The 15,638-nt window shown below is 39.9% G+C and overlaps 1 protein-coding gene across 2 annotated transcripts in view; it reads left to right on the plus strand.

The window, feature by feature from the left end:
- The first annotated feature begins 344 nt into the window (after positions 1-344).
- The window catches only part of NR1H4 (nuclear receptor subfamily 1 group H member 4), a 71,031-nt gene continuing 55,737 nt past the window's right edge, over positions 345-15,638 (plus strand). For both annotated transcript variants that reach the window (XM_036865940.1, XM_036865941.1), the window contains exon 1: positions 345-744. The gene's annotated coding sequence lies outside the window, so the exon portion shown is untranslated. The remainder of the gene's footprint in view (positions 745-15,638) is intronic.

Here is a 15,638-nt window from a genome sequence, read left to right on the forward strand (position 1 = left end):
CTGTGTAGTTTGGAAAACAGAAAAAGAAAAGGAGAGATGAGTTACGGGGCCAACCAGCAGTGTTCTTTAGAAGGGAAGCTGCAGTAGGCCCAAATTAGCAGAGGAACACAGTGGGTTGGAAATAAGAGACAGTCCAAAGATAGAATCCACACGAATCTGTTACTACTTTTTATAGAAAGCCCGGGAGAGGGAAGGGTCAAGAAGGCTCAGAGTTGCTAACTTCAGTCCCTGGGAGGTGGTAGAGCTATTAAAAGCAATTGGAGAGAGGGAGGGAAGACGATGACAATTCAGTTTTAGATGATGTGTGCAGAAATCTGGGTACTCAGGACCCTGAAAAGCAGCCTACGGAGAAGTGTTTTAAAAGGCGAGCTTCAGGGCTCCCCTGCTTTGTCACAATCCCTACCCAGGGGCTCTGGGAGTTCGTCCTGGGAATCTCGAGGCTGTCCCAAGGTTCCTTTCTATGTTTATATCATTTAGCAGGGGAAGGATTGTTAATGACTAATCTCTGTCCATGAGGAACAGAGCCAAGGCAGAGATGCGGCTGCTGGGTGGGAAGGCCGCCTGTGATCGGCCACAGCTCCTGCTGGAACTCCCTCCTCCTCACCCCACTGTCTCCTGGACGCGCCCCAATGCAAAATCAGATTCTGAGCATTTGTAGCGAAATCAGTGGGTTTTGGAGAGGAAGACTGGACTCAGAATCCTCCCAGGGCTTTGAAAGTTCATCGCCAACCTAAGACAATCCGAGTGAGTATCTAATTCCTCTGGGAGCGCGGTATCCCTCTCAAGGCAGCAGAGGAGAAGTGGTCATTGGAAGTTTCTCTTTAGCATCAGGAAGTTTGGTCGATGAATGAATTCTAAGTTGGTAGGGTTTGATGTAAATCCTGATAATTTTTTTAAAAGCAAAAGAAACTCTTAAAAACAAAGAAGCAGAAGTTAATGGGTCAAAATTAATTGAAAAATAAGTTGGTTTCCTTATTGAAAAATTACTTAGGAATATCTTTTTAACACTGTGGTTGCCCAGGAGAATCACTGGAGACCGTAAATTTCAGAAATGTCTCTGTTCTGATTCCATAGGCAATTTCACCTGTATAGCGTGCTGTGATTTATCAAATCCTGTTGTGAGTTGGGAAATATTACTAATGTCAGATGACTTCAGATCTAGGACTAGGATGACATTTAAGCTATGCTTGATTGAAATGAAATTTTTTCCTAGGAGAAGAGTAGGTTTAAAAAGCTGTCTCTTTTCACTTCTACTGTAAACGTTTCTATTGTTTTCCATTTCTCATATTAATATCAGATGGAAATATTAAAATAAGATGGAAAATGTTAGGAAGAACTTTATTATTAAAATTGTCCACGGTCGGAATGTCAGATTCAGATAAGGCATCCCTTTGTCTGCTTACTGCCAAGGAAGTAGACAATTCTTAGGGAAGCCTGGGTCATTTCTCTTAACTGAGTTTTATTTAGAAGGGAGGGGCTGGGAAAGGGGATGCAAATGACTCATGCTGGATTTTTTGTCTGAGAAACTCACCTGAGCTTTAAAGAAATCTGATGATACCACTGATGCTGCCTTAGAACCACCTCAGCGGTATCGACAAGAGAGATAGAGAAAGCCAACGCTGGGTTTTTAGCTGTGATTTTATAAAATGATAGACGTCTTTATCTCTGAGTCACCCCCCCCACCCTCCAAATGGTGGACCTGTGCCATTTGCACCGTGAACTTATCTGTTTTGCTGAGAATGTTGCAATATGGCTGATGCAACTCCGAGTTAGCTGATAAAGTACTGGCCAGACTCTCTTGTCCTGAGACCCTTCGTCAGGATTTGCAGCATTGTTTTCCACCACACACCTCTGCCCTCTCGCCCAAGCTGGGGAAGGAAAGTAATGTAATCCCTGTCCTTCCTCTTATTTCCACACCTCCAAAATCTGGCCACATGTTCATGGAATACTCAATAGTTGTGCTTGGAAGGAAAAGAAGAGAACTGTGTATGTGCAAGTGTGTGTACCAACATGTCACAGGCTTTGCCCAAATTGCCTGTTTCCTTCTCACAATAACCCTGAATGGAAGTTCTTATACTCATTTTACAGATGAGGAAACTGAGGCTCAAAGAGAACAAGTAACCTGTCTGCAGTCACACAGTTAGGAAGTAGCAGGACCTGAATATGAGGGAAGGTCTTTCTGACTCCAAAGTCTTCTCCTTGCTACCCCAATATTGTTGGAGGCTAGGAGAACTTGAAATCTAGAATGATGGGAGAGCAGGTGAACCAGTCCACAAATGTCTCAGCTTGACAGGGGCGATATGTTAAGACCCAGCACAATTGTGAAGATTCCTAAAAGCTCTTAGGGTATTGTCTAATAACTATACCGGGAGAGAGGGAGTGGAAAGTTTTCAGCACTAACCCAAAGGTCAGTCTAGGAGACCTGATTGGAGACTTCAGTTATCAGCATCTTAAAGACTTGGTGAACCCTCCCTGGTTGTTGTGATCAGCTGCTTGTATTTCCCTTTTGGTGAATTTCCTCTTTATATCCTTTGCCAGTTTCTCCCTTGGATCGTTTATCTTTTCTGCTTTTATTTATAGGAGTTATTTATATATTGTTTGTACTAATTTGTGGCTTTTATTTATGTTGTAAACATTTTCTCCCAGTTTGTTTCATATATTTAGTTTTGTTTATGGTGTCTTGATTTCTGTCTTCTTGATTTTAGTGTAGTCAAATTGATTCTTTTCCTATTTGTTTCTTGTTTAGTGAGTCTTTCTCAATCTCTAAATTCATAGAGATCATAAAGGTGTTTTCCTATATTTTCTCCCAATAATTTTTATCATTTTAAAAATCTTTAATCCACTTGAGACTTATTTTTCAAGAATGATACAAGATAGGACCCTTTAATGTTTTTCCCCCAAAGGAATAGTCATTTTTCTTGACATTGTTTCTTGAATAGGCCATCCTTCCTCCACTGATTTGAGCTGAATCCACTCACTACAGCACAGAGGACAATGTATGGCCGCTCAGAACACAGCATATTATTTTCCTCCTATAACCATCCCCACTGCATGCATTTTGCTTAGTCTAATGCCTACTCCTTTGAGATTAAATTCAAGAACCAGCCCTCCACCCTCAGGAAGACTTCCCTTATTCTCCTAGTCACATCCATGTTTAACACCCACCAGTGATTCCCACTGAGAACACACCAGAACTCCTTGCCATGGTTGACAGGCCCTAGAGAGCCGCTTACTCTCATACCTCATCTCCTACGCTGCCTCTTTGCTCGCTCAGCTCCAGTCTCATTGGACTTTGGCTGTACCTCCCGTGCCCCAAGCCCAGGCCCTTAGCACTTGCTGACCACTCTGCCTGGACTTATTTCCCCCTTGTATGGCTCACTCCTCCTTCTCCTCCACATCTCCGGTCAAATGTCCACTCTTTGGAGAGGTCTTCTAGGATCACCCTCTCTGAAATGTCCAGCCACATCACTTTATCCCTTATCTCCTTCATTTTCTTATTAGCACCACTGGAAGTCGTATTACTTGTTTACTTGCAAATTATCCATCTCATTAGAATGTAATCCTCATGAAGACAGGATCTTTTTTTTTTCTGCCTCATCCATCACTCTATTTCCAAGACCTAGATCAAAGCCTGATACATAGTGAAGAATTAATGCATGTTCAATGAATGAATGCCCTCGCTCGTGCTCCTGAAGGGACTTGTGCTTACCTCTATCATAGCAATCCCCATACCATTTTTTTTGGAGTATAATTGCTTTACATTATTGTGTTAGTTCTGCCAGAGTGAATCAGCTATATGTATACTTATATCCCCATATCCCCTCCCTCTTGCATCTCCCTCCCACCCTCCCTATCCCACCCCTCTAAGTGGTCACAAAACACCGAGCTGATCTCTCTGTGCTATGCTGCTGCTTCCCACTAACTCTCTATTTTACATTTGGTAGTGTATATATGTCCATGCCACTCTCTCACTTCCCATACCATTTTAATTGGGTTGCCCTTACCTGACTTTTCTACTAAGCTTCTTGAAGGATCATGATTTTTTTTTTTTGCCTTTATCTTTCCAATACCTGACAGAGTCAATAAATGTATATTGACTGAATAAATAGGTGAGTGAATGAATTTACTTGGCATTGATATCGGAAATTGACATTGAAATGCCATTTTTTAAAGAGTAAATGTAGTATTTTTAAGCAAGTGCTCTCTTTTTGAGACCCAATAGGACAAAAGACCACATGCCATACTGTTCATTTTGGGAGATGGTATCAGTTATCTAGTACTATGTAACAAGCCACCCCAAAACTTAATGGCTTAAAATATAATGATTTATTATTTCTTATAATTCTGTGGGTTGGCTAGGCGGCTCTTTACTGGTTTTTCCTGGGCTCATTCACATAGCCGATACCAAATGGAGGGTCAAGTAGGTCTCACTCTCATGAGTGGGGCCTTGATGCTGGCTGTCAATGGGGCTAAGGGGAACGGCCCAGTCTCTTTCTCCTAGAGTACTTCATTCCTGGCTTCTTCCTGGCATGGTGGTCTCAGGACATCATTCCAAGAGGGTGAAAGCAGAAGTCACAAGGTTCTCTTGAGGTTTACCCTCAGAAGTAGAACAATTCTATTAGTCAAAGCAAGTCATCATAACAGCTCGTTCAAGGGTGGGAAAATAGACTTTACTTACTTATGAAAGGGATTGCAAAGTCAGCTTTTAGTTTGAGATGGCGTTGCTTTCACTAAAGCAATTTGCTCGAACACTTTGTGGATTTCTTATGAGTCCTTCTGGGACTCACTCCATGCCTGGAAACTTATATCCATAATTTTTGTTTGTTTGTTTGAGACAGACTTTCTACTTTGGACATGTTAAACTACTGCAAAATAATGCTGTGAGATAATGCCCCGACATTCTTAGAAGTTCTTTTACCTGGATGAGAGGGTCTCCGAGGTACCTCCTTACTTTTTTTGAGCTCTTAGCAAAGGATCTTACAGCCGCACCCATGATTTGATATCTACCATGGAGTCATTTCTTACTTTGAGACTCTTATGCCAGATGACGAGACCAAAAATGCAAAACAGTCTTATTTTTTGACCCAGCACATCCTGGACCTTTCATATTTACTCCAAATTCTGCTTTCAAAATGAACAGCTCCTTCCATAATCCATCTCTCTCTTCATTACCTTATCATGTACAGCTAAAAATACCACCTGACACATTCACCATACTACTTGGAAACCTCCTTAATCTCAAACTGAGCCACAGAGTTACCTGGAGTTCAGTCAGAAAGAGGCTCTGCCACTCCTGAAACCAAACCAAACCAGAGAGAAACAAACAAACAAACAAACAAAAACTCACAGGTTCTTTAGGAAATTTTGTATCTTCCAAGTTACCACATGTTGGACAGTTTTGCTGATTGTTTTGTGACTGCAAAATATGACCCATTCCTCTTCCAGCTTCCTATAGTGATTTCCTCACTACTCTTCCAATTTTCACTGTCAGTGTCTTCACTGCCCTTCCAGGCTCTGCCCACCTCCCAATCCCCAAGCCAAAGCCATATGTTTTAGCCTCCTTTTTTTTTTTTTTTTTAAACAGCATCCCCCTTCTAAGTGCCAATTTCTATAGCAATTATTTATTTCTTTGTAACAGCTACCGCAAAGCTTAGTGACTTAAAAGAGTAATGATTCATTAATTCTCATATTTCTGTGAGTCGGCAGGTCAGTTCCTCTGCTGGTTTTGCCTGGGCTCACTCATGGGACTCTTTCTGATGGACGACTAAATGGAACAGAAGGTCCAAGGTGGACTCACTCTTGTCTGGAGCCTCGGTGTGGCTGTCAGCTGAGACAGTTTGGGTAGCTGACTTCTCTCTCCATTAGGTTTTGTATCTGGGGCGTCTAGTTGTATTGATTTTTTCCCCCTAAATGTTATTTTAATAAATATCTCATGAATGAGTTTGAAGTTTCAAAAAAAAAAAAAAAATGCTGCCCTGAGACTGTCATTGCAGCGTGACAGTCTCAGGGCAGCATTCCTAGACTGAGAGAACAGAAGCTGCAAGGCCTCTTAAGGCCTAGCTCAGAAGTCTCACAACATCACTTCCACCATTCTATTGGTCAAGGAAGTCACCAGACCAGTTCAAGGGCTGGGGAAATAGCCTTCACCTATCGATGGGTAGTGGCAAACTCTCATTGCAAAAGGGCACGTGGAATGGAAGAAGTTGTGGTGGCCGCTTTTGCAGATAACAAATAATTTATGTAAATAATAGTCATAAAATTTCAGAAGATCTAATGAATTATTTGACAAAAGATAACAGGTCAGTCATGGAGAAAGTATAACTTTTTCCAAATTCTTGACCATTTTGACTACAGCAGATAATGGGGAAAAACTTTCCTGACTACAAAGAGTGAATGTTAAGAAGATAAAAAAACTATTCCTGGTAGTTCTCAAGGAAGAGAAATTAACAAAAGGAGATTTGGGAGGATCATTAAAACTATTTTCTGGGTGGTCAATTCACATATAAAATGTGCAGGGCTCACTGCTTAAGAGATTTCCAACAAGAATAAATTCAGTTCACTAATTAGGGCTACATTGTGGGGAAGCAGCCTTAGTTGTCAGGTTTTTTGTATGATTAAAAAAAATAATAAGTCCTACTTCAGCTCTTATGTGTGCTGTCCTTCTACATCTCTATTTACTATTGATCCTATGGCTAAACAAGACTGATTCTAAAAATGGGTATCTAGTAAGGTATGTTATCCATTCCTTCATTCATTTATGTATTTAGTTATTCATTCATCCATTTGTTCATTCAATCAATAAGTATTAACTCTGTATCTAATATGTACTTGGCAGTGGGCTAGGAACTGGAGATCCAGAGTGAGCTCTCCTGGAGCTGATGGTCCAATGGGGAGATAGACAGCCAAATCACCAAAAAAACAAAGGGAGAATTACAACCGGACACACACTCAAAGAGGTGCCCAGTGCTATGAAAGTCTTGCTGGAGTCTTGACCGCTAGTGCTAGTCAAGAAGGCTGAAAAGCTAGGGGACTTGAGTGAGACAAATGAGTTGCCTAGTGTACGAAATGTAAGGAGCCCTTACTCTCAGGTTCACGGCCCTGGGGGCCTCTACTGCAAGTGCTTCTTTTACATCTAGTTAAAAATAAAGGTCAGCCACTCTTTGTGCCCCATTGTGTAACCTCCAGAACACAGAAGCTCAAAAAGCTGTAGAGGTCTGTTGGGTTAAAAGCATTTTTATTGTACATCACCTGAAGGAAGTATACCTTTAAATGGAGACTTCAGAAACAGCAAAAGAAATTTGAAAAGAAACAAAATAATATAACAGGAAAACCCTGGAGAGTCTTACTTAATTTTGCATGCGATCAGCTGATGTTGAAATGCTTTAGGCAGACGTGACCTTGCAGAAATGCCAGTTCACCCTCACTAGGCATTGGTGAGCAGTCAGTGACAGTCTCAGTGGGAGCATTGTGTGAGAAAGCATGAATTTAGAGTTAGATGGTGGGTTTACATCCCTACTCTGCTTCTTACTAGTGGCGTGACCTTGGAAAAGTTGCTTAATCTCTTTGAGCCTCAGTTTTCTCATTTATAATGTGTGTATATTAATACCTGCTTAGTTTATTATAGATTAAATGAGATAACATAGCATGAAAGCTGCCACATAGTAAGCACTCATAAAATGGTAGATATTATTTTAATCTATCTCCACAAAAAATGTAAAGTTTACTATGTTTTTTTTTAATAAATTTATTTTATTTATTGTTTATTTTTGGCTGCGTTGGGTCTTCGTTGCTGTGCGCAGGCTTTCTCTAGTTGCGGTGAGCGGGGGCTACTCTTCGTTGCGGTGTGCGGGCTTCTCATTGCGGTGGCTTCTCCTGTTGCAGAGCTCGGGCTCTAGGCTCATAGGCTTCGGTAGTTGTGGCGTATGGGCTTCAGTAGTTGTGGTGTGCGGGCTTCAGTAGTTGTGGCACAAAGGGTTGGTAGTTGTGGCTCACAGGCTCTAGAGCACAGGCTCAGGCACACAGCACAGTTGTGGCACACAGGCTTAGTTGTTCCACGGCATGTGGGATCTTCCCGGACCAGGGCTCGAACCCGTGTCCCCTGCATTGGCAGGCGGATTCTTAACCACTGCGCCACCAGGGAAGCCCTAAAGTTTACTATGATAGCAGTAAAGGCCATCTAGTTCCTATAGGGCACCCCCCTCAGAATAATGTGATCACAATGACCATATTGTTTGGAGGACATCATGTCTGACATGTGGTCACTACTGGCCACACGTTGTCCCTTAAATCTCTCTGCACTTCGGAAAGGATCTATTTTCTCAAATCTGTATTTTTGCCCTGTAAAGAATTATTGGGTTGGCCAAAAATTTCATAACATCGTACAGAAAACCCGAGTGAACTTTTTGGCCAGCCTGATACTTCAGTTTGATTGCTTCTGGGAAGACCAAATCCCTGGAAAGAGAAAACCTTTTTTTCTAGAGCTCCTTTCTCTTTTCCCTTAGGAACATTCTTCCAGCCTTGGGCTGGATCCAGGGCTTCCCCTGGGCATGAAATTATGATGGCTAGAAAAAGTTTACTTCTTTCCTGCCCTTTATGAATGGACTACATAGATATCCAACAAAATGTATGCTTTGTCACCAACAACTGGGTTCATCTGAGAAAAATGTCACCAAGAATGGTGACTTTGGGCGTGGAGAGTTCATAGGGTACCAGCGCAAGTAACTGGTTTTTATCTTCATCTTCTGAGAGCTGAGATTCTTCAAAATCAGAGTCAAGGCTATTTAATTGGAGCAGGGTCTTTCCAAGGTCTCTTGCAAATGGTTTGTGCTAAATCAGAGGAACTCCATACACCATGAACTCCCTGTGACACACAGTATCTAAACAAGTACAAATTGATAACCAGAGAGTAGGACTCCAAGCTACCAGTCACTCTGTGTCTTATCACATTAAAAACAAACAGTGCTTACCACTTTTGAAATTAATCCTGGGTCTTAAGTTAAGGCTTACATTACACCATAGTACAAATAAACATAAAGTAAAATAAACATTTTGTCCCTGCTTCCACCCATACTCAGGGCTTAAACTTCGTATCATCAGCCTGCTTTCTCTCCTTCCTCCTCCTCTCTGTATACTGTACTCAGGTCTCTTCCTTTCCATCTCTACAGAAACCACCCTGCTATGCACCTAATCATCTCACCTCCTGAATGAGAATTTCCTGAATCTTCCTCCTCTTTCACTGCTTGCCCTCCTCATCCTGCCTTCTCGTAAGAGTAATCTTCTTGAACATCGATTTCATTGTGCCACTCAAAATCTCCAACAGCACCTCACTGACCACAGTCTGAGTCCCCAGACATTTTATGGGAAGGAATTACTTCCTCTTCAAAGCCTCAAGAGTGTGTGTGTGTGTGTGTGTAAGGGTATGGAAGAAACAGAGGATCCCTGTAGGAGTTTGCATATCTTTATAGATGGGGAACATTTTCACATATAGAATTTCATTCAATCTTTTTTATTATGAAATATTTCCAACATGCACAACTGAGTCATATCATCAGCTTCGTTGTAATTACCCCCTAGTTTAAGGAGAGCATTACAGAGGCTATGGAAATTCCCTGTGTACCCGCCCAGTCATTCTGGACCACTGTTCTGAATGTGGGTTCAACACTTCCATGCATGTCTCTATAGGTTAGACAGGGATCACAAGCTTTTTTTTTTTTTTTAATTATTATTTATTTATTTATTTAATTTATCTTGGGCTGTGTCGGGATTTAGTTGCTGCACGTGGGATCTAGGTTGAGGCATGCGGTATCTCTCGTTACGGTGCATGGGCTTCTCTCTAGTTGTGGCGTGTAGGTTTTCTCTAGTTGTGGTGCACAGGCTCCAGGGCGTGTGGGTTCTGTAGCTGTGGTGCGCGGGCTTAGGTGCCCCGCGGCATGTGGGATCTTAGTTCCCTGGCTAGGGACCGAACCCCCGTCCTCTGCATTGGAAGGCGGATCCTTTACCACTGGACCACCAGGGAAGTCCCACAAGCTTTTTCTATAACGGCCAGAGAGTGAACATCTTAGGCTTTGCAAACCACGTGGACTGTGTTGCAGCTACCTAACTCTGCCATTGTTGTGTGAAAACAGCCATAGACAATATGTAAACAAAAGGGCAAATTTGGTCCTGGGTGGGCTGGATTTGGCCTGTGGATCATAGTTTGCTGACCCTTGCATTAGGGTATCAGTAGTAATATGTAGCATTGTTTTGCATATCTTTAAATTTATATACATTTTATCAAACTGTCTGTATCATTCTGCAACCTGATTCTTTTGCTCAATATGAAGTTTCTCAGTTTATCCATATGAATACTTAGTTCATTCATTTTAAGTGCTGTATAGCACTTACGAATATAGTATACTTACAGCATAATGCATATATTATTTCTTTATTGTACGCAACCTCTTGTTGATTGACATTTATGAAGTTTCCAGCTTTTTACTATTGGAAACAATGCAGTAAAAATTTTGTACATGTCACCCTATATCCATGAACACTTATGAAGTGTTACCTTTTGATCTTTACAGCAGTCCTATTATTTAGATTTTTAAACATGCAGCTGAGGCTCAGGGTGTAGTATGGGGGCAGGGTGTTAAGTGAATAGTTGCAGGTCATACGTGAAACTATGAAAGGTCAGCACTGGTTCTCCATTCTAATGTTCCTTTTTTTAAAAAAATTTTATTGAAGTATAGTTGATTTACAATGTTGTGTTAATTTCTTCTGTACAGCAAAGTGACTCAGTTACACACACACACACATATTCTTTTTCATATTCTTTTCCATTATGTTTTGTCACAGGATATTGAATATAGTTCCCTGTGCTGTACAGTAGGACCTTGTTGTTAATCCATTCTATATAAATAGTTTGCCTCTGCTAATCTCAAATTCCCATTCCTTCCCTCTCCTTTCTAATCTTCTCATGCTTCATTGCCCCCCCGCCCCAAATTTTTTTTTGGCCGCGTCATGTGACATGTGGGATCTTACTTCCCCGATCAGGGATTGAACCTGCACCTCCTGCATTGGAAATGCAGAGTCTTAACCACTGGACCACCAGGGAAGTCCCATGCTTCATCCCCCTTGACATCTGTACTAGATCACAGCTATTATTTCTGTGTATGCATAACACTGTTAGCTGCGATGGGGGGTACAAAAGTAATGTAAGCTATGATTCCTGCCTTCTAGGAGTTTACAATATAGTGGAGAAGACAACAGATGATGTTAAATCATTAATGACCACATGAGGAGGGGGAAGATAAATGACAGGGGATGCATCCATGGAGAAGTTGGGACATAAATGGAAAAAAATCTACAAAATTGAGAGTTATAAAAATACATTTGAATAAATGGAGACATACCTTGCCCCTGAAAGGCAAAACTGAATGTTATAAAGATATAAATCTTCCTACCTAAATATATAGGGGTTTGGTACCATATCAAACTCCCAAAGAAACTTTTTTTTTTTTAAATGTGATACAAGATGTGATAGTTTATCACAGAGAATGAGAAGGTGAGAATACCTTAGAAAATGTTGAAAAAGAATGAACAATAACAGGAAAACATGATGTTGGAACAGATGTAACTGTATGATCAATGGAAAACTAAATTCAGTCTCAATAAAAGAAAAATTATAAATCAATGGGAAAGGGGAAAACTATTCAACAAGCAATTCTGACAAAATTCACCCTGTACTAAAAACTAAAAATAAAAAGCAATAAAAGTAAGCTTTAAAAAAATCTAATATATTTAACTACATACAATGCAAATCTTTTCAAGTAAAGATAATTAAAAGACAAATGAAAATGTTTGTAGTAAATATACCAGAATGCTAATACATTCAATAAACAAAGAACTCCTCTAAGTCAATTAAAAAAAAGAGAACACTTCCAAAGAAAAATGGCAAAGGACATAAAAAATAGAAAGAAACTATCACATATAGACAATATAAAAAATTTTTTTCAATTTCACACATATTCGAGGAAATGCAATTTAATACAGTGAGATAAGATTTGTCACTGGCAAATTAGAAAAGACTGTTGAAAGTGGGAGTAGATAACACCAATGAAGTTGTGGTGAGACAGGCACTCTTATCCACTGCTGGTGGGAGTGTAAATTGGAACAAAATTACAGAATGCCACCTGGCATTTTGTAAATGCTTTTCTGTATTGTCTGAATTTTCTGCAATGACCCTTTTATTTTAAAAATACTTTCATTTGGAAAATAAATTTTAACAAATTTTCAGGAAAACAGTGCATGAAGTTAGAGAAGGTATTTTTCTTTATCTGCTCTGATTCCAAACTTAATACTTTGTGTCTTAACACATACATGAATTCACCTGAATAGAAATGATGGCTCCCTGCTAGCTGGGCTTTTATTACTAACTCCAGAGAATTCTTAGGCTCTCTGTCTGCAGTTGCTCAAAGTTCATTATTTAATCAGAACCTTTACCTGTATTTCTAAGAAGATGTTCTTCCCCTAGTGCGTGTGCTCTGCCAGTGCTGGCTAGGGCTGTTGCCCAACAATCCTGTCTCCTGTCTGCACGCTCTTTCCTCCATACCAAACTGCTTTCTCCACTCGTGCTGTGGCATGGGAGAGAGTGAACCACCCTATTTGTAGAGAAATTCTAATAAGCATTATTAATGATAGCTAGTAATAAACTTAATCCAGAAACATTTTTATCTAAATACTTAAAATCTTAAAGTCATTGGAAATTTTTAAAATCCAAATTTATATACAAAATTTAGACATTTGTATATAAATGACATTCAACCAAAAAATAGACATTCAACCATTAAAATGTGCTACGTTAGGGTAAAATTCTGCAGTGAAGTAGAATGAAATGGGAACTCAAAAAAGGACAGGAATGGTTAAAAATTTTTCCAAATTTTAAAGAACATTTTCTTGTATTTTTTAGAAGGATGAAGAAGGATATTAAGTTGCTGTGGTATTTAGATTTAATTGAATAGATCTGAGTAATGTAATGACATGTAAAAATGCCAATTTTTGCAATATGTCAGAAATTACATTTTTTGCAACTATTTTATTTTTCAGTGAAAAACTCTAGATGTCAACCCAAAAATGTGTTGAGGGAACATAGTGTTTTTTAAAACTTCGTTTAGGGGGGAAACGAAAAAAATTCAAAGGCCACTAGAGTAGAGAATACCCGTTGCTTATTCTGAACCTATAAAATGACTCCTTATATGAAAGGGAGGATTCAAAGGGGAAAAAAAGACTCCAGAGCTAAGATCTTCCTTAGAACTTGCAGCGAGTTATTCTCCTATTGCATTTCTTCCCCTAACAAGAGGGTGAAGAGTATTAGAGAAAGGACACAGAAGTAACCCTCATGAAAGAAATAACATAAGTGGAAACATTTGCCAAATGCTTGGGACATAGTAGGTGTTCACTTAAATCACTTAAGGCAATTAAGGCTAAAGCTGCCAAACCCAGGAAGGAGCTGTTAAGAGGTAAAGAAGACCCTACTATCATGGGATGTATATAATTAAGTTGATTTACATCTCCAAGGTACTCATTACAGTTATTCATAGTTTACCTATGATGTTACTTTGATTTTTTTTTTTTTTGAATTTCTTCTGTTATTTGTTTAAGGCAGGAATTAAACTTTTTCTGCAAAGGGCTAGATGGTAAATCTTGGCTTTGTGGGTCATACAGTGTGCGTTGCAACTACTCAACTCTGCCATTGAGAAAGAAGCCATAGATAGTCCAGAAACAAATGGATGTGGCTGTGGGCCAATAAAACTTTATTTATAAACACTTAAATGTGAATTTCATGTAATTTTCACATGTCATGAAATATTTTTCTTCTGATTTTTTCCCAACTATTTGAAAATGTAAAACCATTCTTAGCTCACAGGCGTTACAAAACCAGGTGGCGGGCCAGCTTTGGCCTGCAGGCAATAGTGTGCCAGACACCAGTTTAAGGTATGGGGACCTTTATGCTAAGAGAGGGCATAGTATCAGAAGGATACACAAGAAACCAGCTATGGCGGTTGGTAAGGAAAATGCATGACAGAGCTTAAAGGAAGACTTATTTTTCAGTTTACTGTTTGAATTGCTTACCATGTGCTTGTGTTACCATTTCAAAAATGAAAGAGTTTCCTTTCTATTAAACCCCTTCAGGAATCATAAACCAACAGACCTGATTTGAGCAGACTCGGTCAACTGTCTGGATTCTGGAGGGCTTTTTGTTATTGGCTAAGCAGGGGCACCCACATAGTGGATCTCCAGCCAGGTGTAATAACCCAAATGATGCAGAATTAGGAGAATTGGACTTTCATTCAGGCGAGAAACTAGTAAATTTTGTCCCTTTTGCCAATAAGAGAATGAAATCCTAGTCTTATGCCATTTCTCCAGGAAGAGCATGCTGAGTGTCAGAGAGTCTGGCAGAACTAAGCAGTAGAAACAATTAATACAGATCATTTGATTGAGCCAATATTTCTTAGGGGCCTATTGTGTGCCAGTTACTTGAATTAAAGATGCCAAGTTTATATGAATATATACAGGGAAATATAAGAATCCAGAATGAAAATGAGCATACATGGAAAATATTAGAGAGTTGTAATGTGCTGTGGAAGTATGGGGGAGCTTGGTGACCAGGACGGAAAGTTAAAAAAGACAAATGTGAGAAAAAGCACGGAGGGAAACCCAAAGTAAGAGTCACAGAGCTGAAATGTCCTATTGTTTTTTAAAGACCAGAGCAAGTGGGTCTTAAATGACAGAGGGTAACTTTGGATTGAATATTAGGAAAAATTCCTGACTTTGCTCATTTGTGGACTCCTGGAAATTATTATTATGGGAAACTGTTGAATTTTCTACTCCAAAGATAAGGGTAACTATTTAAAACAATAATTGCCTGAATTTGGGGGAGATTTTCAACCTACTTATTATATGATATGCAGACACATATACACAATTGTTATACATAATTCATATATGTATTAAAATATACACATTGAATAGATACCTATACAATTCATATGCACATCGTGAAAGTTGAATTTCCCTAGTTCTCAGCTAGCTTATGAGTATGAATGAGGTCCCATCAATAGTGACAACTGACCTTTTACTGGCTTATTCCTCAAGACCTCCAGTTCCCTATCAGAGGCCTCCACCCCCTGCAGGTATTTCAGGAATGCCTTGGTGTCTCTTTATGTTTTTTCATAATCACGTCTACTCTGGCCACTTCTTCCACTACTTTTTGTGTCCATGGGGGAGAGCAGTGCCCAACCAGTGGCCACGGTTCCTCTGCTGGGCACATCTCCACTGGTTATGGTGATACCTGGCGTGGTACTGCTGTTTCACAATTGCCCCAGAAAGGCCTGGAGTCCTCTTGGAGTCAAAGCGCCACTGTGATACATGGCGGAGTTGTTTGAGGGTGACGGTGGAGTTGAAATGAGCTCTCTGCTACTTGTTGCATTCTTTTGGAAGATCTATCTTACACTTCAATACTTTCAGACTCATATTTATTTATAGTCCTTTCCCTTCTCACCTCAGGGTGGCAAGAAGGCCTCTTGAATCTAGTTTGGGTTGGTCAAACACTGTGCCACATTGAGAATTACACATTCCTCTAAGGACTGAGGTTTTATTTG

The sequence above is a fragment of the Balaenoptera musculus genome, chromosome 10 (assembly GCF_009873245.2).
Source record: "Balaenoptera musculus isolate JJ_BM4_2016_0621 chromosome 10, mBalMus1.pri.v3, whole genome shotgun sequence".
Lineage (NCBI taxonomy): Eukaryota > Metazoa > Chordata > Mammalia > Artiodactyla > Balaenopteridae > Balaenoptera > Balaenoptera musculus.